This window comes from Passer domesticus, chromosome 8 (assembly GCF_036417665.1).
Source record: "Passer domesticus isolate bPasDom1 chromosome 8, bPasDom1.hap1, whole genome shotgun sequence".
In the NCBI taxonomy this organism is placed as follows: domain Eukaryota; kingdom Metazoa; phylum Chordata; class Aves; order Passeriformes; family Passeridae; genus Passer; species Passer domesticus.
Genome location: NC_087481.1, coordinates 2,062,172 through 2,089,017, shown reverse-complemented (window position 1 = coordinate 2,089,017; position 26,846 = coordinate 2,062,172). Strand labels below are relative to the sequence as shown.

At 52.4% G+C, this 26,846-nt stretch overlaps 1 protein-coding gene and 2 long non-coding RNA genes across 3 annotated transcripts in view; 1 reads left to right on the top strand and 2 right to left on the bottom strand.

Moving 5' to 3' along the window:
* The window catches only part of LOC135306049 (zinc finger protein 420-like), a 415,160-nt gene that overhangs the window by 97,889 nt on the left and 290,425 nt on the right, over positions 1–26,846 (top strand). The gene's annotated exons all lie outside the window — the stretch shown is intronic.
* Positions 2,888–3,801, bottom strand: LOC135305706 (uncharacterized). The gene is made up of 3 exons (XR_010366687.1): positions 3,632–3,801; positions 3,342–3,519; positions 2,888–3,024 (listed from the first exon to the last, which is right to left on the bottom strand). It is a non-coding gene; the product is annotated as an uncharacterized LOC135305706 (long non-coding RNA).
* On the bottom strand, positions 6,121–7,203 carry LOC135305719 (uncharacterized). Its single transcript, XR_010366704.1, has 3 exons — positions 6,901–7,203; positions 6,611–6,788; positions 6,121–6,294 (listed from the first exon to the last, which is right to left on the bottom strand). It is a non-coding gene; the product is annotated as an uncharacterized LOC135305719 (long non-coding RNA).

Here is a 26,846-nt window from a genome sequence, read left to right as displayed (position 1 = left end):
AATTTAATAAATTTTAAAGGGTGAGATGTAGCCATGATATTTTAGGGAAAAAGCCTCTGCTGGGATTTTTCCTGTCCTGAGGAGCTGAGAGCCTCAGAAAAGAAATGTAAACAATAACTATCTGCTGCTGTGGAAGGCCACAGGTGCATCTGTCATTGGTCCACGTGGATTGTTTTCAATCAGTGACCAATCACAGCCACCTGTGCCAAGGCTGTGAGTAGTCACAGGATTTTTGTTATTCATTCCTATTCTATTCTTGTCTTGGTAGCCTTCTGATCTTCTTCTCTCTGTTCTTTTAGTGTAGTTGTAATGTAGTATTTTAGTATAATATATAACATAATAAATCAGCCTTCTGATGAAAATGGAGTCAAGCCTCGTGTCCTCACACAAGGGGTTCTTGCCGAAGCAAGAGTGCAGGCCCTGGTGTTCTGCTCTTGGCTTGGTGCTGTCAAAGGGGCTGCTTTTGATGGTTTTAGAGGCACTAACCTGGGCAGTGAAATGCACCTCAGGCACCAACTGCATCTCTGGTGTCTGCAAGTGCCTTCATCTCCCTTCATGCTCCTCAGAACCAAAATCCTGCAAGGACCAAGTGAATCTGAGACTTTGGAAAGGCCCAATCGTGACAGATTTTGGTGAGATTTGAGTCAGGAGATGGAAGCAGCAGCAGCAGGTGCTGTAATCTTTATCCTTGCGCTCTCCTGCATGCTGATGCATGTGTGAAGGAGGCAGGGATTCCATAAAGCACCTTCTGTAGCTCCTGAGGGAAAACCAGTGGCAAGTTCTTTAATTTCTTAGAGTTTCAGGCATGTGTTTTGTGGCTGTGCTGCCCCCCAGGGCCAGGCTCTGTCCCTCTCTGCTCCAGCTGGTGCTTCCAAACTGTCCTCTGTGATTTTTATTTGCAAACCACCTCTCTGACCAGCTTCCACTTTGCTTTAAAAATTCAGCACCACGTTTGTGGCTGAACAGGTCCCAGAGCTGGGGAGGAGGATTTGAGATGCAATTTGCATGACAGAGTTGTTACAGCGGGGGAAATGTCACATCCCTCCTGTGCCTGGAGCTGCTAATCTTGTTCTGAACACTGAAAACCTCTTCAGCTGCTCTCATTATACCTCAATTTGATTACTGCTTTGATTTCACACCTCTTTCATGCAGGCTTTTCCTCTCTCCTTAGCTAGAATTGTCAGGCCTGAGGAGAGAAATTTTGTTGAGCCTTGGGACAGTTCCCATATATCCCTGCTCCTAAAGCTGCTTTGAATTATCTTGGGAACCTAAGCATGAGATAAATTGTCAGGACTTTAGTGAGAGGAAAAGTAAGGCACAGAGGCCAAAGTGTAAATGCAGAGTCTGGGGACTCTGTTGTGGGGATCTGGGCCCTGCAAACTCATGTTGTTCTCTATGAATGGCTGATTCCTTCTGTATCTCCTCCTGAAATTTCTGAGCGCCAGGGCTGGTGCTGGAACTGCAGCCACACAAACTCCCCACGGAGCTTTGTGGGACCCAGTGGGAATCATTGATTTGCTGCTTTTGATGAAAAGTTGTGACATGAACCTCAGTGTCGGGGAGGTGACACGTTAATGCTGCTGCTGTCAGACAGTGCCCACACACTGTGTCTGGAGACAGCTCTGCAGAAGATGAACAAAAACCAGGATTAAATCCCATGTGCTACTGAGCTCTATCAGAAACTGCTTAGAGTGAAGTCTGTGAAGTGACTGGGGAGAGCTGGGTGAAAGGGACAGCTCTGAGAAATGTGTGGTACATCAGGGATGTCCTACTACTGATCTTTGCACAGAGATGAAAAAGTATCAGTTTGCATGGCCTGAATGTCTGGCTCTGGACATTCTGCATTGCACAAGATGTGCTGAGCTCATCTGGCTCTGAAATATCATCTCTGCACCTTAGCCAGGAACAGCATCAGAGTTCTGAACAGATTCATCAAAATCAGTCATAAGCCAGAAGCAAAACCTTGGCAATACACATCAGTGGCAGGTGAGGAGACCAAAAGCTTCCATTCTTGTTCTTGGAGAATGAATTCAGCAATAAAAAATCCTCTCTCTTTGCATTAAAATACTTTAGTTTCAGCTCTGCCCCAGACTATCAGTGTCAAGTATTTCTCGTGGTGCTTGGGGGTAGGTTCTCCCCCTGGAGCTCTCTGCAGGTTGGTGCTAATTCCAGATGTTCCCTCAGGTTCAGATGTTTTGCTGCCTGAGCAGAGTGTGCAGAACAGGGATTACGAGCACTGACATTTGCTGTGCTAGAAAGTGCAAGGGACAAATTTGTGCCAATGAAGGTCACACCTTCAACTAGGAGGATCAATTCTTGTTGTGCTCAGCAGAGTCTGGGGAGAGAGGGGGTTTCCAAAGGAAATCTTGGTCCCTGTAGGGCTGAGGCTCCCTCCAGGCTGGATCCAGCCCCTCAGGGTGCCCAGGAGCAGGGCTTGCCCACAGCCCAGTGCTCCCTCCTTAGCCCTGGGGCTGCCCAGGGAAGAGCCATGGCTGAGGCTCTGCAGGAGCACACAGGCTCAGCCCTGCTCCAACATGGGATCCATGGGCCAGGGCACGCTGGGCTTTGCCCCTACAGCTCCCATGTGTGTCCAGAGAAACTGCAAGGAGAGGCTCACCTCTGTCAGGGGAACCCCTCTGTGCACAGGGACCCCCACTCCTGGGGTAGCTGTGCCAGGGATCCCCAGTCCTGGCGACCTGGAGCAAGTGGAAACAACCACTTTCCAAAATGCTGCCTGTGCCTGAAGCAAATGCAAGGAGAACTGGGGTGTGAAAAATAAAATTTGTTTATTACAGAAAAACAGCAGCAAAAATGCAGAATACATTTACATTGTAAGAATATTTGTAACAACAACAATAGATAAAACATATATACATAAAAACCTACCTAGCAAAACCTACCTAACAAAACTATGTATTTACAGAAGTCAAAAATAGCCCTACAATCTACATTCTAAAGAACAACAACAACCTGTAGAACATATATACAAAAGGGTGGTGACTCTGTCTGTGATGTCCATCGCACCTGGAAGAAAAGCAAATGCCACAGTCACTCCAGTCAGGCACAGAGGGCTCTTGCATGTGCCCCCAGGCTGGCACATGCTGGCCCAGCAGGAGGACTCTGCTACCAGAACTGAGCCTGGCTGGGTCTGGCATGGAGCTTGTGTGGAGCAAAGCAGGCACAGGACAGGCTGCGGATGGCCACCAGAATCCAGTGCCCTGGGTACAATGTCCCTGAGCAGGGAGCACCCAGCCCAGCCCCAGCCTGGCAGCAGGAGACCCACTCTGCCTGTCCTGCTGCTGGCATTGCTCTTCATGCCAAGATCATGGCCTCTTCCTCACCTTCTTAATCAATATCCATGTCCACAATGGACTCTTCCATATCCACATCCATCTCCTCTTCCACCTTCACCTCCACCTCCATCTCCTCCTCTCCAGTGTCTGCTCCCTCCGTCTCCATGTCCTCCTCTCTATCAATCTCTGTATCCACCTCCATCTCCTCCTCTCTGTCTGGGACAGCCTGCAGAGGCAGCAAAACCTCAGAGTGGGCTCCCTGTCCCACTCCATCCCCACAGAGCTCCAGCCCACCTGGGCAGGTGGGGGGTGTCCACCTCCATGGAATGGCACCATACCTTCCCCACAACAAAGGGGAGCATCCTGCAGGGATTGGAAGAGGAAATCCAAGAACTCAGGAGCTGTCAGGAATGATCGGGCTATTGGGGGGATAAGAAGAGTGAAAGGCGAGGGCAGGAGCAAGGTGAAGAGCGTGCAAACACAACGGCCAACGGTTGTGTTGTGCCCTTTGCTGGGTGCCGGACGTTCCAGCTGGAGCGTGGGCTGTGACATCACAGTTCCCAGGCTCCATCTGAAGTGGACAGTGGAGACCATGGAATGATGGAGTCCCTGAACGGTTGGGCTTGCAAGGGAGCCTGAAGAACAACATCTTGTTCCCAGCTGAGCAGTCTTCCCCCAGAGCGTGCTGCTCAGAGCCCTGTTGCCAAGGATGGGGGCATACACAGCCTCTGTGCACAGCCTGGGCCAGTGCCCCACCACCCCCAGTGGAAAAGAGCAGCTTCCTTAGATGCAGCTTCAATCAACCTGCTGCAGTTGAAAGCCATCCCCCCTTGTCCTGTCAGCACAGGCCCTGCTGAACACTCTGTCCCCTTCTTTCCTGCGGGACCCTTCCAGTCCTGCAGAGCCACAGTGAGGCCTCCCAGTGTCTCCTCTCTCCAGGCTGAGCATCCCCAGCCCCACTTGCCCAGCAGTCAGTCACATCAGGGCCAGTCAAGGCTGCAGGGTAGCAAATAGCATCAGGAACTGAGAGATGCTAGCTTTAGACCCAGGTTTGCCTCTAAATGTACAAAATTAATAACAGTGGAGAGGAAGATGGTGGGACACTGGTTCTGTTCTAACTGGTGATTTATTTTTCTTCTTTTCTGTCATGCTGACCCAGGTTTTTCAGTTTGAAAGAAAGCTTGTCAAAATGTCCATTGTCTTCTCCATTTGTGAAACACCAAGCGGAGTCTGGGCAGGCTGATATGCAGAGCAAAACCTGAAAATATACTAGTGATCCTGAGCCTGGGGAATGCAGCTAAACCCAGCCAAAAGCAATTTCTGGAAAGCTGATCCTGGTTTACATTATCTTGAGTTTGGCTTTGCCAACTTCACCAGTCATTTATGAAAAAGCAAACAAAAAACTCAAACCAAATCAGACAAAAACCCAAATCAATCAATCAAACAAACAAACCCATGAAGCAAACCAATCAAACAAATAGATAAAAAACCCCAAATAAAACCAAAGGAAATGAAGAGATAGTAATAGTTGCAAGGATAGCACAGCAGGAAAATGGCTGCTTCCCACAGGATCACCATCAAAAGCCACATAGAACAGCTGCTCCAAAATATACCCAAGAGGAGAAAAAGAAAAAGTGATGCATGGCAACTTTGGGGGCAGCTCCACATTCAGGTGAAGGATGAGCACGCAGTGGTACAGATCCAGCATTGCCCACCCTCCAGGCTGCTGTTTGCTCCTGATGAAAGCCCCTTGCAGGACTGTGGCCCCTCTCAGTGTGGTGTCAGTCACTGCCAGAGCTCTCAGCTGAGCCACTGGCATTTGCAGAGTGACATCCAGCCACAATCCTGCTGCCTGCTGAGCATCTGTGGAAGATCCTGAGCATCTTCATGCCTAGGACCACAAAACAGCTCAGGATTTCTCTGAACTGCTTTTCAGGGGGGGTTTCCATATCCCTGTGAGATCTGTTCATCCCTCAACATGTATGACTTGATGTACAATGATGCATTTGTGTTCCTTTCCTTCCTCCTGTGTGCCAGTGAGAAACCATCCATGGGAATGGAGGATGTTGTGTGCAGGGCAATGTATTCCTGGCTTGCCATTTTGCTTCACTGTCACTCATCTGAGCATGGTCCTTATCTAAGAAGGACTTAGAACTTGCAACAAGTGATAAATTAACCTGCTCCACTCTCCTTAGCATGGGTGTGATGAGTGTTAAGGAAAGCAGCGAGCGCTTGCCAGGATGGGAGCTTGTTCTTTGCCAGGGAGGAGGGAGAAAATCTTGCTTGGAGTAAATAAAGCAACTCTGCTTCCCCAGGAAGAGAAGCAATTAAACATGTGAGTGCTGCATGGGATGATTTGCACAAGGATTGTCTACAATGCAGGAATGTTCCCAATAAACCATGCTTCTCCTGACCTTCATTTTTCTGGGTTTCCACCACATGATAGAAGAGACAATCAATGAAAAAAAAGCAAAGCAACTTGTGGGGAGACGTTTTTTCCTTTCTTCAGGCTTCCTCTTTCTGAGGAAGTGAGAGCTCTCATTTCATTTCTGCTGTGGTTTGGAGCACGTGCTACCCTCTTTCCTGATCCCCTGGGCTTCTTTTGGCTCTGGGTGTCATGGACACTCTTAATTGTGGATTTTTTTCCCCCTTCATCTACTTCTGACCTCCAGCCCTGGGAACCTGGAGTAAGTGGAAACTACACCTTGGCAATATGCTGCCTGTGCCTGAAGCAAATGCAAGGAGAACTGGGGTGTGAAAAATAAAATTTGTTTATTAGAGAAGAACAGCAGCAAAAATACAGAATATATTTACATTGCAAGAATATTTGTAACAACAACAATCGATAGAACATATATACAGAAAAACCTATCTAACAAAAAATATATGAAACGTATTTACAGAAGACAAAAAGGCATAAAACCTATATCCTAAAGACAACATCAAAGTGTAAAACGTATGTACAAAAAGGTGGCATCTCCCTCCATGATGTCCATCGCACCTGGAAGAAAAGCAAATGCCACGGTCACTCCAGTCAGGCACAGAGGGCTCTTGCATGTGCCCCCAGGCTGGCACATGCTGGCCCAGCAGCAGGACTCTGCTACCAGAACTGAGCCTGGCTGGGTCTGGGACGGAGCTTGTGCGCAGAAAGGAGGCACAGGACAGGCTGTGGATGGCCACCAGAATTCAGTGCCCTGGGTACAATGTCCCTGAGCAGGGAGCACCCAGCCCAGCCCCAGCCTGGCAGCAGGAGACCCACTCTGCCTGTCCTGCTGCTGGCATTGCTCTTCATGCCAAGATCATGGCCTCTTCCTCACCCTTTTAATCAATGTCCATGTCCTCAATGGACTCTTCCATATCCAATTCCATCTCCTCTTCCTCATCCACATCCACATCCATCTCTTCCTCTCCAGGGTCTTCTCCGTCTATTTCCATCTCATCCTCCATGTCAATCTTTGTATCCACCTCCATCTTCTCCTCTCTGTCTGGGACAGCCTGCAGAGGTAGCAAAACCTCAGAGTGGGGTCCCTGTCCCACTCCATCCCCACAGAGCTCCAGCCCACCCGGGCAGCTGAGGGGTGTCCACCTCCATGGAATGGCACCATACCTTCCTCAGAACAAAGGGGAGCATCCTGCAGGGCTGGATGACAAAATCCAGGCAATAAGGAGCTTTTAGGACTGATGAGGTTATCGAGCTGCAGGTGACAAGCAGAGTGGGCAGGAGCAGGGTGAAGAGCGTGCGAACACAACGGCCAACGGTTGTGTTGTGCTCTTTGCTGGATGCTGGAAGTTCCAGCTGGAGTGTGGGCTGTGACATCACAGTTCCCAGGAGTCCAGGCTCAGTCTGAAGTGGACAGTGGGGACCATGGAATGATGGAGTCCCTGAACGGTTGGGCTTGGAAGGGGCCTGAAGAACAACATCTTGTTCCCAGCTGAGCAGTCTTCCCCCAGAGCATGCTGCTCAGAGCCCTGTTGCCAAGGATGGGGCATGCACAGCCTCTGTGCACAGCCTGGGCCAGTGCCTCACCACCCCCAGTGGAAAAGAGCAGCTTCCTTAGATGCAGCTTCAATCAACCTGCTGCAGCTGAAAGCCATCCCCACTTGTCCTGTCAGCACAGGCCCTGCTGAGCACTCTGTCCCCTTCTTTCCTGCGGGACCCTTCCAGTCCTGCAGAGCCACAGTGAGGCCTCCCAGTGTCTCCTCTCTCCAGGCTGAGCATCCCCAGCCCCACTTGCCCAGCAGTCAGTCACATCAGGGCCAGTCAAGGCTGCAGGGTAGAAAACAGCATCAGGAACTTAGAGATGCTAGCTTTAGACCCAGATTTGCCTCTAAATGTACAAAATTAATAGCAGTGGAGAGGAAGATGGTGGGACACTGGTTCAGTTCTAACTGGGGATTTCTTTTTTTCTCCTTCTTCTTTTCTGTCATGCTGACGCAGGTTTTTCTGTTTGAAAGGAAGCTTGGCACAATGTCCATTGTCTTCTCCATTTGTGAAAGACCCAGCGGAGTCTGGGCAGGCTGATGATGCAGAGCAAAACCTGAAAATATACTAGTGATCCTAAGCCTGGGAGATGCAGCTAAACCCTGCCCAAAGTAATTTCTGCAAAGTCGAGCCTGCTTTATATTTTCTTGAGTTTGGACAACTTCACTAGTCATTTATAAAAAAGCAAACAAAATACTCAAACCAAATCAGTCAAAAACCCAAACAAACAAACAAACCCACACAAACCAATCCAACAAATAGATCAAAAACCCCAAATAAAACTACAGGGAATGAGGAGATAGTATTAGTTGTGAGGATAGCACAGCAGGCAAATGGCTGCTTCCCACAGGATCACCATCAAAAGCCACATAGAACAGCTGCTCCAAAATATACCCAAGAGGAGAAAAAGAAAAAGCGATGCATGGCAACTTTGGGGGCAGCTCCACATTCAGGTGAATGATGAGCACTCAGTGGTACAGATCCAGCGTTGCCCACCCTCCAGGCTGCTGTTTGCTCCTGATGAAAGCCCCTTGCAGGACTGTGGCCCCTCTCAGTGCAGTGTCAGTCACTGCCAGAGCTCTCAGCTGAGCCACTGGCATTTGCAGAGTGACATCCAATGGGATACCATTTTCGGTTTGTCTCCTAATGCCGCAGGGGTCCTAAACAGTATATGCCATCCCATTTTTGTTCTGTTGATATTGACTGTGCTTGGTTTTATTTTGTCAGCAGTTCTATTCATTATGAATTGGAATATGATGACGAAACTAAGGAAGTTAGCACCTATAATTAGTGCACATAGCTTAAATGATGCGGCAGCTCATTTACTGCTTGCTAGGAAAGAACTAGAAAGATGTAATGAACAAAATTGGAAAAAAAAGAAATGGGGGATTTGTAATAAGTAGTAATACATTTGTTCATTAATTAAATCAATAGCTAAATAACTATATGTTATAAAACAATAGTTAAATAGCCAAAAAAACTTCTTGTGCAGATACATATGGTTGCTGGTTTACTATAGTGCTTTGGGAATTCCATTGTAAAGTTATGTCTTAGAGGCATTCCCACTCCCAAGGAAAGTAATGAGAAGCAGCTGTAACAACAATCCTTAAACTCGCTAGAATTGCTTCTCTTGCAGAAAGTGTATAGTACTACTAAGAATTGCTTAGCTTGCAGAAAAGTGTATAGTGTTCTGTACAGATATGCCTTATAAGGCATAAGTTCACTACGCGTTCACAAAGAGGAAGGCTAAGGGGGAGTAAGCCTTCATCCCACGACCACCAGAAGACAGAAAAAGACCCCCTAGCAACTGAATGAGCAAGCGCAGAAGACAGATCACGTCATCCCTAAACCCGGAGAAGAAGGCAATAGAAGGTGGACTGAGGGGATAGGAATTTTGTGAGCCAAAGTGGAGTGGAGACTCCGGGCCGCCCAGCGCTGTCCCTGCTTATTCTTGCTTGCAAAAATAATAAAGATAATTATTTGATCCTTAAATTCAGTGGACTTGTTTATCCCACTGCCCAGACCCTAAACAGCCCCAAATGTGCCCCAGAAATGTCTCCAGGGACCCCAAAGTGGCCCCTTTTACCCTGTGCGTGAAAATAATAAAAAAAATGTCAAAAGATCTAAAAATAGCACTAATTAGCATTAAGAAGGAGAAATAAATGGCCAATAGTGGTCAATGATTTAATGAAAGGAATTGTTTTATTTAAAACCAATGACAAATAATTTTTGATTGCTAAAAATGTATTCAATTTTTCACATAAATATCAAAGGTAATAGAAATATACAGTAATACTAATATAAATTTTAAAACTATAATTATAATTTTATAAATTAATCAATCTTATTTATTTTAAAAATGCATACTTTTTTATGTTTTGGGATGTCAGTCCCAGGTGGGCCATGTCAGACATGGTGAGGCTGGGGTGAGGAGCAGGTTGTCCAAAATGGGTCAGCCTGCAAGGGGCTTGTTCCTCTCCATGCCCAGATCTCCTAGGGAGACATTCAGCATCAAGATCACCTGGGGAATCGTTCTTTCACCTCTTTTCTGAACTGAAAAATAAAACCCCACACACGTGATTAAAACCAAACATCATGCCGTCGGTGCACTTTGAAATCTCCCTCCTTAACAGAACTCCAGACTGACTCCAAGCAGCTTCACAAGCCCTGGAGACTTGGAGGACGATTTAAGGGAGACAAAGAGCTCCTGAGGGCTTTCTGTGTTTCAATCAGCCCCACGGTGGATTCGGGGCTGGGTCCAGGAGCCTCAGGCACTGAGAGAAGGATGAAGAAGCTGCTCAAGGAGTCAGCAGCAAAACTCCAAGTGCCTTGGAGCATGGCTGGGCCCCAGGGAGGGCAGGGAGTGCCAAAGGCTCCCCAGGGACTGGTGAGAGCAGATCCTTGAGGCCAGGAGTGCAGGGAGCCCAAGGCTCTGGGCAGGGAACTGCAATGCTGAGCAAGGCCTGGGCTGGCTGGGGGAAGCAGAAAGGCCAAGCCCTGAGCCCAGCCTGGGCCAGCAGGGCCTGTCCCTCACGGGTGGCTCGGGGCTCTCTGTGGGGCAGGGGGATGTGAGGGGCAGCAAGGACAAATGCCATCAACCTGCAGCCCCTGCCAGCCTGGCCAGGGAGGCCGAGGGAGAGCCAAAGTGCAGCCCCTGCCAGGAAAGTTCCTGCTGTGGGGCCTCCAGAGGCGCTGCCCGAGCCCAGGGCACAAAGGCCTGGGTGCCTGTGGCCCTGCCAGCCCTGCCCAGCCCTTGGCCATCTGTCCTGCAGGCTGTGCCCCCTGTGCGTGCTGCTCCTGTGCCCTGGCCGGCTGCACTCGCCCCTCTCGCTGTGCCCCAGCATTTCTCAGCCAGCATTTCTGTGCCCTCCCTGGGCTCCCTGCACCCAGCGCTGCTGGCTCCTGGCACACAGAGCCGGCCATGGCCCAGCCTCACTCTGCCACACCTCGAGCACCACAATTCCACCCTGGCAGGGACTTTGCTTTCTCCTCAGCTCCAGCCTGAACCTTCCAAGCTGCACTTTGGGGAGGTTTCCTGCAATTCCCACTCCCAAGGAAAGCTCTGTCTCCGGCTGTTCATGAACAGAGAAGGGCTGGTGGGAGAAGTGCTGGTCAGAGGCTGTTTGGGGCACAGTCACAATGAAATTATTGACTTTTTAAATATTCTGTAAAAGAAGGAAGGTCATCAATAAATCTTCTACACTGGACTTTTGAGGGCAGACTTTGGCCTGTTGAGGATGCAGATTTGGGGAGTACCAAATCAGGTATTGATTTTTTTAAAAAAACAGCCCTTAAAAACAACTAGTTCCAGGAAGGATGGAAACACTTGAAAAAAGAAATCTTGAAGGGGCAAGAGTAGGCTGCCCCCTTTGTGCAGAAAGATGACCCAGAGGGGGAAATGACTGGCCTGGCTGGGCATGGAGCTTTTCAAGGAAAAGGGGGATTAAAAAGGGATTAAAAAGGATATTTCTAGGGATTAAAAAGAGGGTGCAGCACCTTTGGACATAGAGGCAGGTAAATCAAGAAATGTTTAAGGATGTTGTTAGGTCATGCAGAAAGAAAATTAGAGAGGTAAAAGCTCAGTCAGGACTTAACTTGGATACTTCTGTGAAGGTTAATTATTATGTTTTTATAGGTACGTTAATGTCAAAAGGAGGGGTAAGGACAACCTGCATTTCTTACTGTGAGGGATATGATTACCAAAGATGAAGAATGGGCTGAGGTACTTCACCCCTTCTTTGCCTCAGTTTTCAACAATAAGACAGGCCATCCTCAGGACAAGTCTTCTCCTGAGCTGGTAGATGGGCACAGGGAGCAGAACAGCCCCCTGGAATCCAGGAGGAAGCAGCTGAGGACCTGCTGAGCCACTCAGGTGCTCACAGGTGTCTCTGGGATCAGATGGGATCCATCCTAGAGGGATGATGGAGCTGGTGGATGATCTCCCCAAGCTGCTCTCCATCATTTACCATCAGTCCTGGATCAGCAGGGAGGTCCCAGAGGACTGGAGGTGCCAACATGAGCCCATCCCCAAGAAGGGCTGGAAGGAGGATCTGGGGAACTCCAGGCCTGTCAGCCTGATTTGGGTGCCCGGCAAGGTTATGGAACAGATGACCTTGAGAGCCATCACAGGGCACCTACAGGATGGCCGAGGGATCAGAGCCAGCCAGTGTGGATTTCAGTATCTGCACTGATGATCTGCGTGAGGGGATTGAGTCCAGCATCGGCAAATTTGCAGATGACACCAAGCTGGGTGTGAGTGTGGATGTGCTGGAGGGTAGGAGGGCTCTGCAGAGGGCCCTGGACAGGCTGGATCAAGGGGCCAAATCCAACAAGGTGAGGTTGAACAAGTCCCAGTGCTGGGTCCTGCACTTTGGCCACAACAACTCCTGCAGTGCTACAGGCTGGGGACAGAGTGGCTGGACAGCAGCCAGACAGAAAGGGACCTGCAGGGACTGATGGACAGCAGGCTGGACATGAGGCAGCAGTGTGCCCAGGTGGCCAAGAAGGCTAATGGCTCCTGGCCTGGATCAGGAATGATGTGGCCAGCGGGAGCAGGGCAGTGATTCTTCTCCAGTGCTCAGCACTAGTGAGGCCACACCTCGAGTGCTGTGTCCAGTTCTGGGTCCCCAATTTAGGAAGGACATGGAGGGGCTGGAGCGTGTCCAGAGAAGGGCAACAAGGCTGGTGAGGGGTCTGGAAGAGAAGTTTGGTTGAAAGCACATGAGGGAGCGGTGGTTAACTGGACGATGCTCTGGGTAGACAAGGTAGTGTTAGGGTGCAGGTTGGACTTGGTGATCTCAAATGTTTGTCACAATAAACCGGAGTGGTTTCCCTGGTGTCCCCCAGTCCTTGCTGGCCCCAGGGGCTGATGGCATTTGTGCTCCCTCAGGTTCATGTCCCCACAAGCAACAGCATGGGGGTGCTCCTGCCTGCTGTGTGCAATGCAAACAGGGGCTCCTGAGCCAGTGCTGCCGTGGCTGTGCCTGCAAGGATGCGGCACCTGTGTGAACTGGGGGAGAGGCCAGGGCTGCAGAGGGGGGATGTTGTTGGCAGCTCCATGAGGATGCTCTGGGACGCTGCCCTGGGCTGTGCAGCACACTGGGGATGGATCAGCCCCTGCTCTGCTGCTCCTTCCCGTCTCCCCCAGGGCCCTTGCAGAGCCCCAGCCATGCTGTTTGCCCCCAGCCTGCCCACAGCCAGCCTGGGGCTGCTCACCCTGGGGCTGCTCAGCCTGGGGCTTTTCTGTGCTGAGCATTGGCCTGGCCGTGTTCTTGAGAGAGCCTGGGCAAGGAGCCTGCAGCCCCCAGGGCCTGGCCTGAGGCGTCAGCACTGCCCCAGCAGTGCCCATGGCCTGTCCCTGCTGCAGCCCCGGCACTGCCACCCCCAGGACTGTGCCCGGCCCCGAGAGCACTCAGGCCCTGCAGCAACACCAGGGCCACCAGGGCAGCGGGGCAGGGCCACGGCAGCAACACTGCCAACACCAAGTGCTGCTGCTGCTGCTGGGCACAGCTGCTGGGCCAGCACTGATCTGCCCCCAGCTCTGCACACAGACATTGCTGCTACAGCTCCAGAGAAGGCAACAAAAGGGCATCTCTGAAGAAAACTCTGCTGGGAGATTCTTAATTCATCTAAAGCCACTGAGTACACAGCTCCTCATTGTCACAGTCTGCGGCCATGGTGAATGTGGAGAGAAACAAAGTCAGAAATAACAGAAACAATGATCTAGCGTTAGGGAGAATATTAAAAAAAAAAAAAAAAAAAGACAGGGAAATCAAAGAACCAAACCAACAGAACTATCAAAAATTAATTTTGTTACAAGTGATTTGCAGAAATTGGCAATCAGTTTAATGCTTCCTAAGATGTCCAGTCATCAGTCTCCACACTGCAGCCTTGAGCTCCTGGTTCCTCAGGCTGTAGATGAGGGGATTCAGGGCTGGAGGCACCACCGAATACAGAACTGACACCAACAGATCCAGGGATGGGGTGGAAATGGAGGAGGGTTTCAGGCAGGCAAATACCACAGTGCTGAGAAATGCATTTCTCCTGCATTTTTCCTTTTCAGATTCTTTCAGTCATCTCCTGAGAGGTGCAGATTGTTCTGGGGCTTTTCATGAACTGACTGTACTCTTGATTTAGATGGAGACTGTAGAATTGATTTCAGATGTAGAAGAATCTGAAGTGAGCACAGAAACAAACTCCCTCTGTCAGCCCATTTTCATCTTCTAGATCACTTTCAAGATGTCCTTGGGGGTGTCGGAATGATGATCACACAGCTCTCCACTTCTGGCTGCAGGCTCTGGAGATTCTTTCTTTGCATTCAGTCAGGCTTGCATTCCCCAAGAGTTCTTGGTAGCCTGTCATGTTTTCTTAGGGTAGAACAGTAACAATGAAAACCTTACCAATGGCACAACTGCCCAGCCCACAAGGAAAAGAAAAGAACAAGCTGTCAAGTTCTTCAAATATTTGTCCTGCTTTGCTGCAAGAGTTGTGCTGCACACACAGTGTGGAAAGCTGCAGTTGGTGGCAACCTTGTGACAGAAGCTGCACCTCGTTCTCCAGGCAAGGTTCTTGGAAAAAACAAACAGGATTGAGGAGAAGATTCTGGTAAAACTGAAAGAGCTTTTAAGAAATTAACTGAAAATTGAAACAATTCAAGACGTTTTTCTCGATTTATTTTTATGCTCCCCTTTGCCATCTTGCACTAGTTGTCCATCCCATTAATTCCAAACAGATCTCACTTCTAAGATCCATGAGTTGGCAAGTTTTAGACATTTTAAGCTACCATGACCTGCACACAGTTTGGCTTCCCCTGTTTTTCTTGGAAAGCAATGTTGGAGAGGTAAGTGCAGTGCTTGGGTCAGGTACAAATTCTGCATTCAGGGAATGCGCTCTGAGAGTGTTTGACCCTCAGCAGGGACAATGCACAGCAGGGACCGAGGGGATTCCTGAGCCACTGTGCAGGAGTCCAGACTCTGGCTCTTGGCTGAACTCGGCAAAGTTCCCGTGTTTGGACAGGCTCAGGGGCTGCCCTCGGGGAACGTGGGGCTCGAGGCGGGGGCGAGCGGGCAACGAACAAACGGACACGGGGACAAACGGCCCCGGAGATTCAGTTGCAGCAGCGGCAGCAGCAGTGGCAGCAGCAGTGGCAGCGGCAGCGGCAGCGGCGGCAGCGGCAGCAGCAGCAACACCGACAGAAGAAACTTTAGATTCCCTTCTCCTCTCCCTCTCCCGCTGTCCCGTACCTCTCCCGCTCTCCCTTTCCCGGTCTCCCCTCCTCTCCCCGCCTCCCTCTCCCCGTGCCCGGCCGGGCCATGCCCCCGGCCCGCCCCCGGCCCCGGGCGGGGCTGCCCCGTGCCCGCCCCCGGCCGTCCCACCGAGGTCTGGTCCCAGCCCGGCTCTGGCCGTGCTGGCGGTGGCGCTGCTGGGCGGGCGTCAATGCCTGGGGCTGGGGCGGCATCGCCGGCTTTTGGCTCCATCTGGCCCGACCCCAGCCCCGGCCCCGGCCCCGGCCCCGGCCCCGGCTCCTCCCGGGGCCCGCGGAGGACATAGGCGGCGCTGCATCTCCCACCGCCTCTGCTGCGGCTTTCCCGGCCCGAGCTCCACCGCTCGGCAGCGCGGCCCCCGGCCCCGCAGCTCCCAGGTCGCGTTCGGAAAACCGAACGCCGGGGGATGGCCGGGCCGGGGCGGGTGAGGGGCGCTCGGGGGCCGTTGCTGGCCCCGGGCCGAGCGCTGACAGCCGCGTCCTGCCCGCAGGGAAGGCGCAGGAGCCCCTGCAGGAGCGGTACCGCCTGGGTTCCCTGCTGGGGTGTGGAGGATTCGGCAGCGTCTGCTCGGGGACGCGGCTCTCGGACGGCGCCCCGGTGAGTGGCGGGGCCGGCGGCGGGCGGAGGAGGAGGGGGGGCAGGAGGAGGAGGAGGATGGGGCTGGGCAGGGGTGGGCGTTGAGCTCAGTCCGCTGCTCCCCTTGGCTTGCAGGTGGCCATCAAGAGGGTGCCACGGAACCGCATCTGACACTGGAGCGAGCTGGTGAGTGAGCCGGGACAGCGGGAGAAGCTGGGCCGTGCCGGGCGGGGATGAGCCGAGCCCCGGCATGTCGTTGTCGAGGCGGTCACGACACAAAGCAGGGATCACAAGCAGTTTCAGATGGCAACACTTTATTATTGAACATGGCTGACCTTTTATACACTTTTTAATTGTTTATGCTTCTTCTACCCTAACTATTGGATACAATAAATCAACATAACACCATTGGTGAAAAGTTACAGTGACTTAACTAACTTTCTAAATATACTTCATGCAGCTGCGAAGTTCTTATCTTTCTTCAGTCCCTCAATTCTCTTGGTCTCCTTGGTTACAGCCTTGGAGAGAGGTCCTTATCAGCTTCTTCTTTCTTCTCAGCTTCTTCTTGCTCCTTTAGCTAACAGGCCCGCTGTTAGCCCCTTCCACAATTCCCCCTTTTTGTTTTTAAACACAGCTGCTATGGATTTTTGCAGGGCCCTTTGCAAAAATCCAAGCAGAGAGGGGAAACACAAAACAACAATCACAACCATCAACAAAATCAACATTCCCATTCTTAATACAATCATTCTTGTCTTTCATCCATCTATAGGTGCTTTAAAATTTCCTAACTATCCCATAAAGCCGTGAACTATAACCACCCCAAAGTGCTCAAAAGGAGCTGCAGGAGTACTAGAACAAAGGTTCCAAAAACCTGCATTGTCTCGGTCAGCCTAAACCAAAACTACACCCTTTAATTACTATGAAAGCACATGAAGAGCAATGAAATGCATATCCTGACTTATATCTAGATATAGCCTTAGCCAGTGTCATCCGCACGTTCTGCTTCAGCTGCGGAGCCATCCGTCTTGTCCCTGCCTGCTCGCTCCAGATAAGGTTTGACACAGCGAGCAGGAACCCATCGAGGACCATTATCTGTTAAAACACAAGCATAACCTCTTCCCCAGGTTATTAATTCCACTGGGCCAGACCACATGCCAGTAATTAAATCCTTGACCCATACCTTAACATTTCTACGGAGATCTGGTTGCTTAGCATTCAAAGAAGAAAAATGGTAAAAAATTGGAGATAACTGTGAGTCAGGTAGGGGACGCAAGAAGTTTAACACATAAACAGCTTTATCTAATCTCACTTGAGGTGACTCCTGTTGCATTCCCCCTTTTTGTTTTTGAACCTGACGTTTAAGAAGACCGTGAGCTCTTTCAATAATTGCTTGGCCCGTGGGGACATGTGGAATACCTGTTGAATGTTCAATGCCCCAAGCACGAAAGAATGCTTGCATTTTTTGTGAAACATATGCTGGGCCATTATCTGTTTTTATGTGACGCGGAACACCTAGAACAGAAAAAGCATGATAAAAATGACGAATAGCATCACGAGTTTTTTCTCCTGTGAATGCTGAAGCAATCATTGCATGAGAAAAGGTATCAACCGTAACATGAACATACTTAAAGCGACCAAATTCTGGCATTTTCGTAACATCCGTCTGCCATTCCTCTAAAGCGGAAAGACCTCTAGGGTTGGTACCATAATACTGAGTGACATGAGTCATGTGACAGTCAGGACAGGAAGAAAGAATTGATCTCGCTTCACCAGGAGACAATTTAAATTGCTGCTGTAAAGCTCGAGCACTTTGATGAAAAAATTGATGAGACAAAATTGCCTGCTGCAACACATTAGGTATGGTTTTGATTGCAGCAGCAGCTACTAGAGAATCTACATAGGCATTGCCTTCAACAAAAAATCCTGGTAACGATGTGTGGCTGCGAACATGCATGATAAAGTAAGGATGTTTTCGAGCACCAATGACTGTCCATAACTTCATTAACATGGTAAACAATGGTTTCTCTTGGATATTATACAACACTGTTTGATCTAACTGCTTAACCAAATTGGCAACATAGATAGAATCAGTGACTATATTTAGAGAATCAGGAAATAAAGTGAAAGCTAAAAGAACAGTACAGAGTTCAACCAATTGAGGAGATCCCTGCTGAATCATTGTCTCATATTCCCAGTGGTCATCCTTTTTCCAAGCTACAGCTGCTTTTCCGGTTTTCCCGGATCCATCCGTAAAAACCGTTACACCTTCCACTGGAACAGGAGAACAAATTTGTTTTCCTTCAAAAGGAATCTCCTTGGTCAGTTTTAAAATTGGATGAGAAGGTAAATGGTATTTTATTTGGCCTGTAAAACAAGATAAGGCAGACTGCAATTCATGATTATTTTGAAAGCACCATTCAAAATACCACTGTTGCACAGGTATCACAATGGTCACAGGGTCGTGTCCCAAAATTTCATGACAACGCCTGCGGCCCTTGATGATAATATCTGCAAAAAGCTCATAAAGTCCTGGAGCTGTTTTCCGAGATCTGAAAGACAAAAATATCCATTCCAAAATATGCAGTTGATCTTCCCAATTATCACTCCATTGACACAGTATTCCACATGGTATTTCATGGTCTTTCAAAATAAACAATTGGACACCAACAGAGGTATCTATTGATTACACGTATTAATTACATTACCTCAGAGGAATTAATACTATATTGAGCTACCTTCGACTGGAGATCTTGTACAACTCTAGGCAAAGACATGATGACTGTCATCCTGCCTTGTTCCAGGAGCTGCTTTAAAAACTGGAAAAGCCATAGGGTTAGTACAGGCAGCAATTACATCAGCACTCTTCTCCTGAGGTACTTTTGGAGGACCTAATCTTTCTATTATGTCCCAATTATTTTCTTCAACTGCTTTTTTTCTAACAAATTCCCAAAACTCCTGAGGATGTCGAGGAAGCAGTTACTTGACATGGAGGCAAAGTCCATGGGGCAGTAGGGCTAGAGCTATTAAAAGGTAAACTGACAACAGTTCCTTGCCCCAACTCAGGTGTTACTGCGGGTGACTCATCACTTGATTCGCTGTCACTGCTAGGTAACGGAGGATACGACCTTGCAGATTGTTCATGCAGTTGAAAGCGGAGCGGGGGGGCAGATGGCTGGACTAGAGCAGAGGGAAGCGGGGGGGCAGATGGCTGGGTTTCTCTCTCTGCTAAAGACAGTTCAGCTAGCTGGCGTAGCGGTGTATCGTATACAGGCACCATCGCGAGCTGCTGCGCAGGTGTGAGATACAGAGGTTTAGGAGTCTGATAAGGAGATGCCACAGCAGTTTGCCCAGAAGTTTTGGCAGTTCTCCCAGAAGCTTTGGCAGCTTTCCCAGAAGTTTTGGCAGCTTTCCCAGAAGCTTTGGCATCCAGCCCAGAAGCTCTGGCAGCTTTCCCGGAAGCTTTGGCAGCCGGCCTAGAAACTCTGGCAGCTTTCCCGGAAGCCTTGGTAGCCTGCCTGGCAACTTCCACAGCACCTGCACCTTCTTCAAGGACAGTTTCAGCAAGTTCCCCATCAGAGGTCCCGTCTGCCTCATCCCCCCCGTCAGTTTCTATTGTCAACCCTGATTCTTCGTCCACATCCCGCTCTGCTTGTTTCTGCTCTGTTTTCCATTGTTTCAACGCCTCAAAGAGTGATCCCCAGGTAACAGCTAGATCGACAACACTTTTATCTCCCGCTCGGATAACTTCCCATAGTCTGTCCCTGACTTTTTTCCATGCCTTAACACTAAATGCTGTACCAGGGTCCGTGCCAAAACCCTGTGATTTAGCCCACAGCAATAAACTTTGAAGGGCATAGTCTGAAGTAAAGATTCCCTTATTTCTTAACAAAACTTTCCATGTAGCCAAAACACTTTCTTCCTCTTTAGATAAATTATTTCCCATTATCGCTAGTTGGTGGCTCACCTAATTCCAGGTGTCTTGATAGGAGAAAATCAGGTCCGGACCTCCCTGTGGCTTTCACCGGCCACTCTCAGCTACACCAACGCCGCCTCCCCCACTACGTCCCCGTGGGTCACGGTTGCCAATTGCTAGGATCCCGAGTATCTTGTTAAGGGTCTTGTATCACGTCGGGGTCACCAAATGTCGTTGTCGAGGCGGTCACGACACAAAGCAGGGATCACAAGCAGTTTCAGATGGCAACACTTTATTATTGAACATGGCTGACCTTTTATACACTTTTTAATTGTTTATGCTTCTTCTACCCTAACTATTGGATACAATAAATCAACATAACACCATTGGTGAAAAGTTACAGTGACTTAACTAACTTTCTAAATATACTTCATGCAGCTGCGAAGTTCTTATCTTTCTTCAGTCCCTCAATTCTCTTGGTCTCCTTGGTTACAGCCTTGGAGAGAGGTCCTTATCAGCTTCTTCTTTCTTCTCAGCTTCTTCTTGCTCCTTTAGCTAACAGGCCCGCTGTTAGCCCCTTCCACACCGGCATGGTGGAAGCCGCCAGGACATCCCGAGGGGGAGCGGGCGTGGGGCCAGCGCAGGGCGCAGAGCATCCCGGGCTGGCTGAGGGGTTGCCCAGCCCCAGCACAGCATCAGCCCCACTGACGGCATCGTGCTCCTCCCGCAGCCCGACGGCACCAGCGCTCCCCTGGAGGTTGTGCTGCTGGACAAGGTGTCCACTGGCTTCCCCGGTGTCATCCAGCTGCTGGAGTGGCTTGAGCTGCCCAGCGACATTGTGATGGTGCTGGAGCGGCCAGAGCAGTCTCAGGACCTCCTGCATTTCATTCAAGCACGGGGGTTCCTGCGCGAGGAGGTGGCGTGGCAGCTGTTCCGGCAGGTGCTGGAGGCCGTGCGGCACTGCACCAGCTGCGGGGTCCTGCACCGCGATATAAAACCAGAGAACATCCTGGTTGACCTGGCCACCAGGCAGGCCAAATTGATTGACTTTGGCTGTGGCACCTACCTGCAAGAGACAGCCTACACTCACTTTGCAGGTGAGCCTACACAGGGCTGTGCTCCCCCTCCTGGCATCTCACAGCCCAAGATCTCACAGCCCAAGCTGGGTGTGGCAGCGGGGATTCTCCCTTTTGCTGCCACTCAGGGGACTGAATCTGCAGCTGAGTTGCTTTAGAGCAGGGCTGGGTGGGGAGCCATCTTCCAGCCCTGCTGGCAGCCTTTGCCCACCACTGTGCCCAGGACTGGGGCTGGGCTGGGGCAGCCAGCCTGACAAAAAGAGCCGTGGGTGGGGGTAGCAGAGAGGGAGGTTGGAACCTGTGTCACAGCCGGTTTGTGTGCAGGCAAGAGGAAGGGCTTGGACTGCTCCACTTACTCTGTTTGTCTTGCCTTTGTAATATGTTTGGGGCAGTGCAGGCAGGGAGAATGAGGGCATGGTTTTTCCCCAGCATGCAGTGTGTATTTCCTTTGCATGTCATGGTCAGGCCTAGCCAGGGCTTCCACTGTCCCCTTCCCACACCAGTGGCTTCTTTTGCAATCCCAAGTTTGTACACCAGTCCCAGATGCTGGTGAGAGGACAGTGGTCACCCTGTGTGCCACTGATGCAGCCCCCGCTCGCCCAGGGATGCTGGGGCCAGGCTCTGGGAGCAGCAGCATCCCCCTGATGAACTCCATCTGTATTCCACAGGAACACCGTCCTACAGCCCCCTGGAATGGACCCGCTTTGGCTGGTACCATGGCGAGCCAGCTACCATCTGGTCCCTGGGCATCCTGCTGCACGAGATGGTCTGCGGGAAGATGCCTTTCAGGAGGGGCTGGAACTTCAGCTGTGGCCAGCTCTCGCTGCCACAACGGCTCTCTCCAGGTGAATCCTCTTCTCTGGGCATGGGTGCAATACCAGTGCTGGAAGACAGCAGCGAGCTCGGGAGCATCCCGCTCTGGCAGCTGCTGAGGAGGTGGCACATGTCCTGCTCTCCCCCAAAACCAAGAATTGATGGGAAAGTTCAGGCCCAGCTCTGAGCGCATCCAGCATGGCCTGGGCATGGGAATAGTGAGGCAAAGCAGACAGGAGCCTTCTCCAGCTGACGGGCAGTTTCTGGTTTCTCTCCCCAGAGTGCCAAAATCTGATTGGGTGGTGTTTATCCATGCACCCCTTGGCCAGACCCTCATTAGAAGAGGTGTTCTGTCATCCTTGGATGCAGGATGTTCATCTGCCCTAGAAGAAGGGAGAGAGCCACAGGCACACTGTGCTGCAGGGCCCTGGTAAGTTACAGCTGCACACATGCCTTGGCAATGAGAAGCAAAGAAACCCAGCCTGTATCACTGCACCAGGGTCATGGGATGGGAACATGCAGCCCTTGTGCTGGAGCTGAGCTGCTCTGCCCAGCCCTGGTGGCTGCCATCCAAGCAGGTTTTGCTTGTCCTGGTTCCCTGACAGCTGGGGCCCTGGGCAGAGCCCTGACAGCCTGGTCTCACCCCAGGGCAGGAGAAGGATCCCCCAGAGAAGCTGTACCGGGTGGGGCTGCTGCTGCAGGCGACAGCAAGGATGACATGAAGGATGACATGAAGGATGACAACCTCTTCCTCAACCTGGCCACCAGCAGTTGAAGGTGATGCACTCTGATTGTGGCACCTTCTTCAAAGCCAAACTCCACAGGGAATTTGCAGATGAGTCCACACCTGGGGAAATGCTCCCAGATTTGGGCATTGCCCAGCCTGGCTGGGAAGCAAAGGTTCCCCCTTTGCTGAGGCAGATGCAGCTGATCCTTCAGTCGGCTGCCCAGCTGCTTTTGGCAGGGCTGGGGGCATGGGCTGGGGTGGGTACGAAATGGGAGTGGGCTCCTGGCCCTGCCAACAGCCCCCAGCACCACCGTGCCCCGGGCTGGGGCTGGGGCAGCCAGCCCGACACAAAAAAGCCCCCATGGTCAGGGCAGAGGTGGGACTCCCAAATCTGTGCACAGGTGCTTTGCTGTGCAGGCAAGGAAGGGCTTGGGCAGCTCCACTGCCCTTGTTTGCTTTGGGATCACGGTTATTGTGGGGGACAGTGCAGAGGGAAGGGAGAAAGCCTGGGCTTTGCTCACATATGGCTGGGTTTTTCCCTGGCATGCAGGGCTTGGGCCTTCCTCAATCCCCTCACAGAGATATGATTTTTACCTTTGTTCTTTTTTCCCTTTTTGTCTGTAATCTCTTTTCAACAATTTGTTGTTTGTTTTTCTAGAGGAAGCATTCTGGTTGGTCCCGTCGGGATCGGGAAGTTCTTGGGAGCAGCTGCGGCGTGGATGGGCCGTGCCCTTGGAGCAGGCTGAGGACATCGTTTGGGACCAGCTTTTCTTCCAGCCATGGATGGCATGAGGTGGGTCCCCGTCTGCTTGGCAGGGTGGGCTCAGAGCTTTTGGGAGATGGCAGCGAGCACAGGAGCATCCTGCTCTGGGCAGCTGCTGAGCAGGTGGATGTGCCATGGCTGGCTGCAGGCTGGGCACATGTCCTGCCCTCCTGCCCTGCTCCCCAAGGCAGCACTGATGGGCAGCTCTGGGCACAGCTCTGGGCACAGCCATCATGGCCTGGGCACCACGGGCAGCTGGGACAAGGGGACAGGAGCCTTCAGCTGACGGGCAGTTTCTGCTTTCCCTCCTTCCAGCCGGGCTCTGCAGACGCTGAGGCTGCTCTGGGCTCTGCCAGGGCTCTGCTGGAGCTCAGCACGGGGCCGGAATCAGCCAAAGAAGAAATGGTGTCACCTGCAGCACAGACTTGCTTGAGCATTTTGGCAACACAGCTCAAGTTTGCAGAGTGACACCTCCCAAAAATTAAACTTGTTCAATACCTTCTGAAATGAAATCAATCTGGGAGGACTCCAAATGACATTTTTCAGCTTGCTCAAGATGTAGCTCAGCCCTTCTCTGAACAGTTCACTCCCCCACCTGCCTTTTACTTCTCAACTGCTCCCTTTTTTCCCCCAGTGAATTCCCAGCCCGTTGATGTCTCCATCACTTGCTGGCCTTCCTTGTTGCCCCTGACCACAAGGAGGGCTGAGCCCCAGGTTTAGGCACTCATGCTGTCACTGGCTGAGGAGCAGCAATGTCTCAGACGTCCAGTGGCATTTTAGTGTCATTCAGAGCCACTCTCCAGCCCTCAGCTCTCCTCACTGCTGAGTTCCCACTCCCTTTTCCTTGTCCTTGCAGCAGGATGAGCTCTGTGAATCCCCTTGAGCCTCCCCACTCTTCCCAGCTGATGCACCCGTCTCAGTGAGGCTGAAGCTGAAGCTTCTCTGTCTCCTCTGGCACTCCAGTCCAGTCCCCTGTGTGGGGAGCCCCAGCCCCAGAGCACAGCACACAGCAGTGCAGTCCGGGCTGGAGCAGCTGCCCTGCAGCCCTGGCTTGGCTGTTTGTGGCAGCTGAATGCTCCCTGTTTCCAGCTGTCCCTGCAGGATGACCCCAGGGCAGAGCCCAGCCGGGTTCCCACTGCAGCCCCTGGAGCTTGAGGCAGACAGTGCTCCCAGAGCTGAGGTTCATGGGGAGCACCTGGAGCTGTGCCTTGCACTCTGTTGCCGTGTGTCACAGCACAGGCTGGCTTGTACTGTGTGACGGTACCAGCCCCTGGTGTGACTGACAGGGCCTCGCCCAGTCACATCTCTCCCAAGGCTGCAGCATTTCACTGCCCAGAGTCTGAAGGGGCGTAGGGATCAGACCCATGACATTTTCCAGACTGGGTTTTTCAAAGGCTCTTTATAATGAAGGGCTTGAGAATAAGCGCTCTCTGTTTGCAGAGATGAAAATCAGGGTGAGTGGTCTCTTTGTCTCCAACCCACTGCCACCCCCAGGCCAACGTTAGAGCCACCCAGTCCCTCACCCACCCGCCTCGAGCCTTCCCACTGCCTTGTCCTGTCAGGGCTTCTGCTGCCCCTCATCCCTTCATGGCCTCATCCCCTCAGGGTCTCCCCCAGCCCGGCCAAGCTGCCTGGCAGCAGCGCCGCAGCCCCACAGGAGCTCCAGAGGAGCCCCATCAAGAGGCACCTGGGAGCCCTCAGCAATGCAGCCAGCAGCACACAGGCAGGAGGACACAGATGGCGGTTCCTGCCTGGGACAGGGTTTGTGGCCATCTCCAGGTACCGTGCTCACAGGGATCCCTGCAGCTCTGGCCTCTGCCCACCTGCTCTGTTGGCAGCACAAAGGCTTCAGCAGACCCACCAAAGGCCAAGGAGCTTCTGGTCATTTTATCTGCAACACTGCACGCCTGGGCAGCTTGTTGAGCCCAGACACCCTTTTCCCCCTCTTCCCCTATGCCCTGCAGACCCTGGGCAGCAAAAGAAAGCTCCTGGGAGTCTGTTTATTACAACACATCCTATATTCATATACTAAAGGAAAAAACAAGAAGAAGAAAAGAATAATCTCAAAGAAATGGAAAATTCCTGCTGGCTCAAGTGAGCCCAGCAGACAGAGCCTCTGGGATCAGCTCTCTGTAGAGCTCCAGCAGCACAGCCAGCCGAGCCCTGACAGACGAGGCCGTGTCCTCCATGCCCTGCGGAATTGATTTTGCAGCCTCTGGAAGATGGAATATCGCCCACTCTGTAGTGCCCGGAGGACATACAATGTTTGAAGTGCTGCGTCTGACACGGCACTGCTGATGTCCTCTGTCAGGTGTTCAAGGGCTGAAAGAGAGAGGAACAGAGCAATGGTCAGATCCTGGATCTGCAGGGACCTGAGGAGAGCCCCCTGCTAAGGCCATCCCAGCCCGCTCTAGCCATGGCCGGGAGGGAGCAGGGAGCAATGGGATCAGACCGAAACTGCTGGCCACAAATGCCCCAATGGCCCTGAAATCTCTGTGTGCTCTGCCCACGATGCCCCTCGTCCGCACGAGGAGCAGAGCCCTTGGCAGCCGGGGCAGGGCTCACAGCTGCCCCTGCCAGCCCCCACTGCCAGCCCGCTGCCCTCACTCACCGCTGCAGATGAGCTGGAGCTCTTCCCTCTTCCCCCTCAGGTGCCGCCCGGCCATTCCTGTGAACACAGAGCCTGTCACGGCGCCAGCGGCACAGCTCCCTGCCAGCGGCGCTGCCGGCGCTGCGGCCACACACCCTGCTGGCCCGGCAGGGCTCAGCCCGGGCCACGCCGCACGCTGCCGCCCGAGGGCACGGCTGCCAGAGGGCAGCAGCAGTGACTGGGCCAGGCGGGGCTCCACGGTGCCAGGCCCGGACGGCACTGCCGGGGCAGCGGGCAGGGCTGGGCCCGAGCTGCGGCGGGCCGGGGAGGGAGCCCGGGCTCGTGGCTCACCCATGAACCTGATGGCCGCCTCTCGCAGGGACTCCTGTGGGTTCCGCAGGTACGGCAGGGCCCGGCGCAGGTGCTCGGCCGCTCGGCTCGTGTCCTCTGCCAGCTGCAGAGAGCGGCAGCAGGGAAGGCTTGGCGCGGGCTCAGCCCCTCGGCCAGGCGCTCCCTGCACCCAGCCCCGGCCTCCCCTGCCCGCACAGCCCTGAGGCGCGGCCAGCAGCCGCTGGTGCCGGGCTCTGCAGGGGGCAGGGGGCCGGCTGCTGCCCGGGGAGCCGCACTGCCATCCCATCCCGCAGCCCCGCCGGGCTGGGGCTCCATCGGCCCCCGGCTCGGGCCCACAGGAGCCTGGAGAAGAGCCCGCCCGGCCTCTGGGTGCAGCAGCGGGCAGGGGCACAGCTGCCAGCACCGCACACTGAGCACATGCTCAGGGGCCTTCTCCAGGCTGAGGCTGGGGCTTCCAGCCCGTCCTTACCAGGCACTCAGTGAACTTCCACAGCTTCTTGTCCTTCACCAGTTTTTCAAGATCGCTTCTCTTCAGGAACTCCACCACACAAAGCAGCGTTTCCAGAGAGGCCTGGAGAGCAGCAGAGACGCGGAGATGGCCCCACAGCCCAGGGTGCAGGACCCGCGTCCCTGTGCCAAGGCATGGAGGAGGCTGCAGCCTGGCAGGCTCCAGGGCAGGAGGCAGCCGAGCCCCCTGCCAGGGGGACAGCAGCAGCCCACGAGTCCTCACCTCTGCCACACGCTGATTCTCATCGTGGCAGTGGAAGAAGAGTGGCAGCAGGCTCTGGCGCAGGTGTGTCTTCAGGGCCTCTTTTTCCTTTTCCTGTGGAAGAGTCACCAATGTTCGGAAGAGCAGTATGGAGAGCAGCTGCACCTGGCTATTCTCCTGTATGAAAGGAAGAAAAAAAGACCTCAGCATCAGCTGCACAGGGCTCAGCTTGGCGCAGCCTGCAAATCCACAGGGCAAAAAGTTTCTGGGCAGCACCCAGTGGCCGTGGC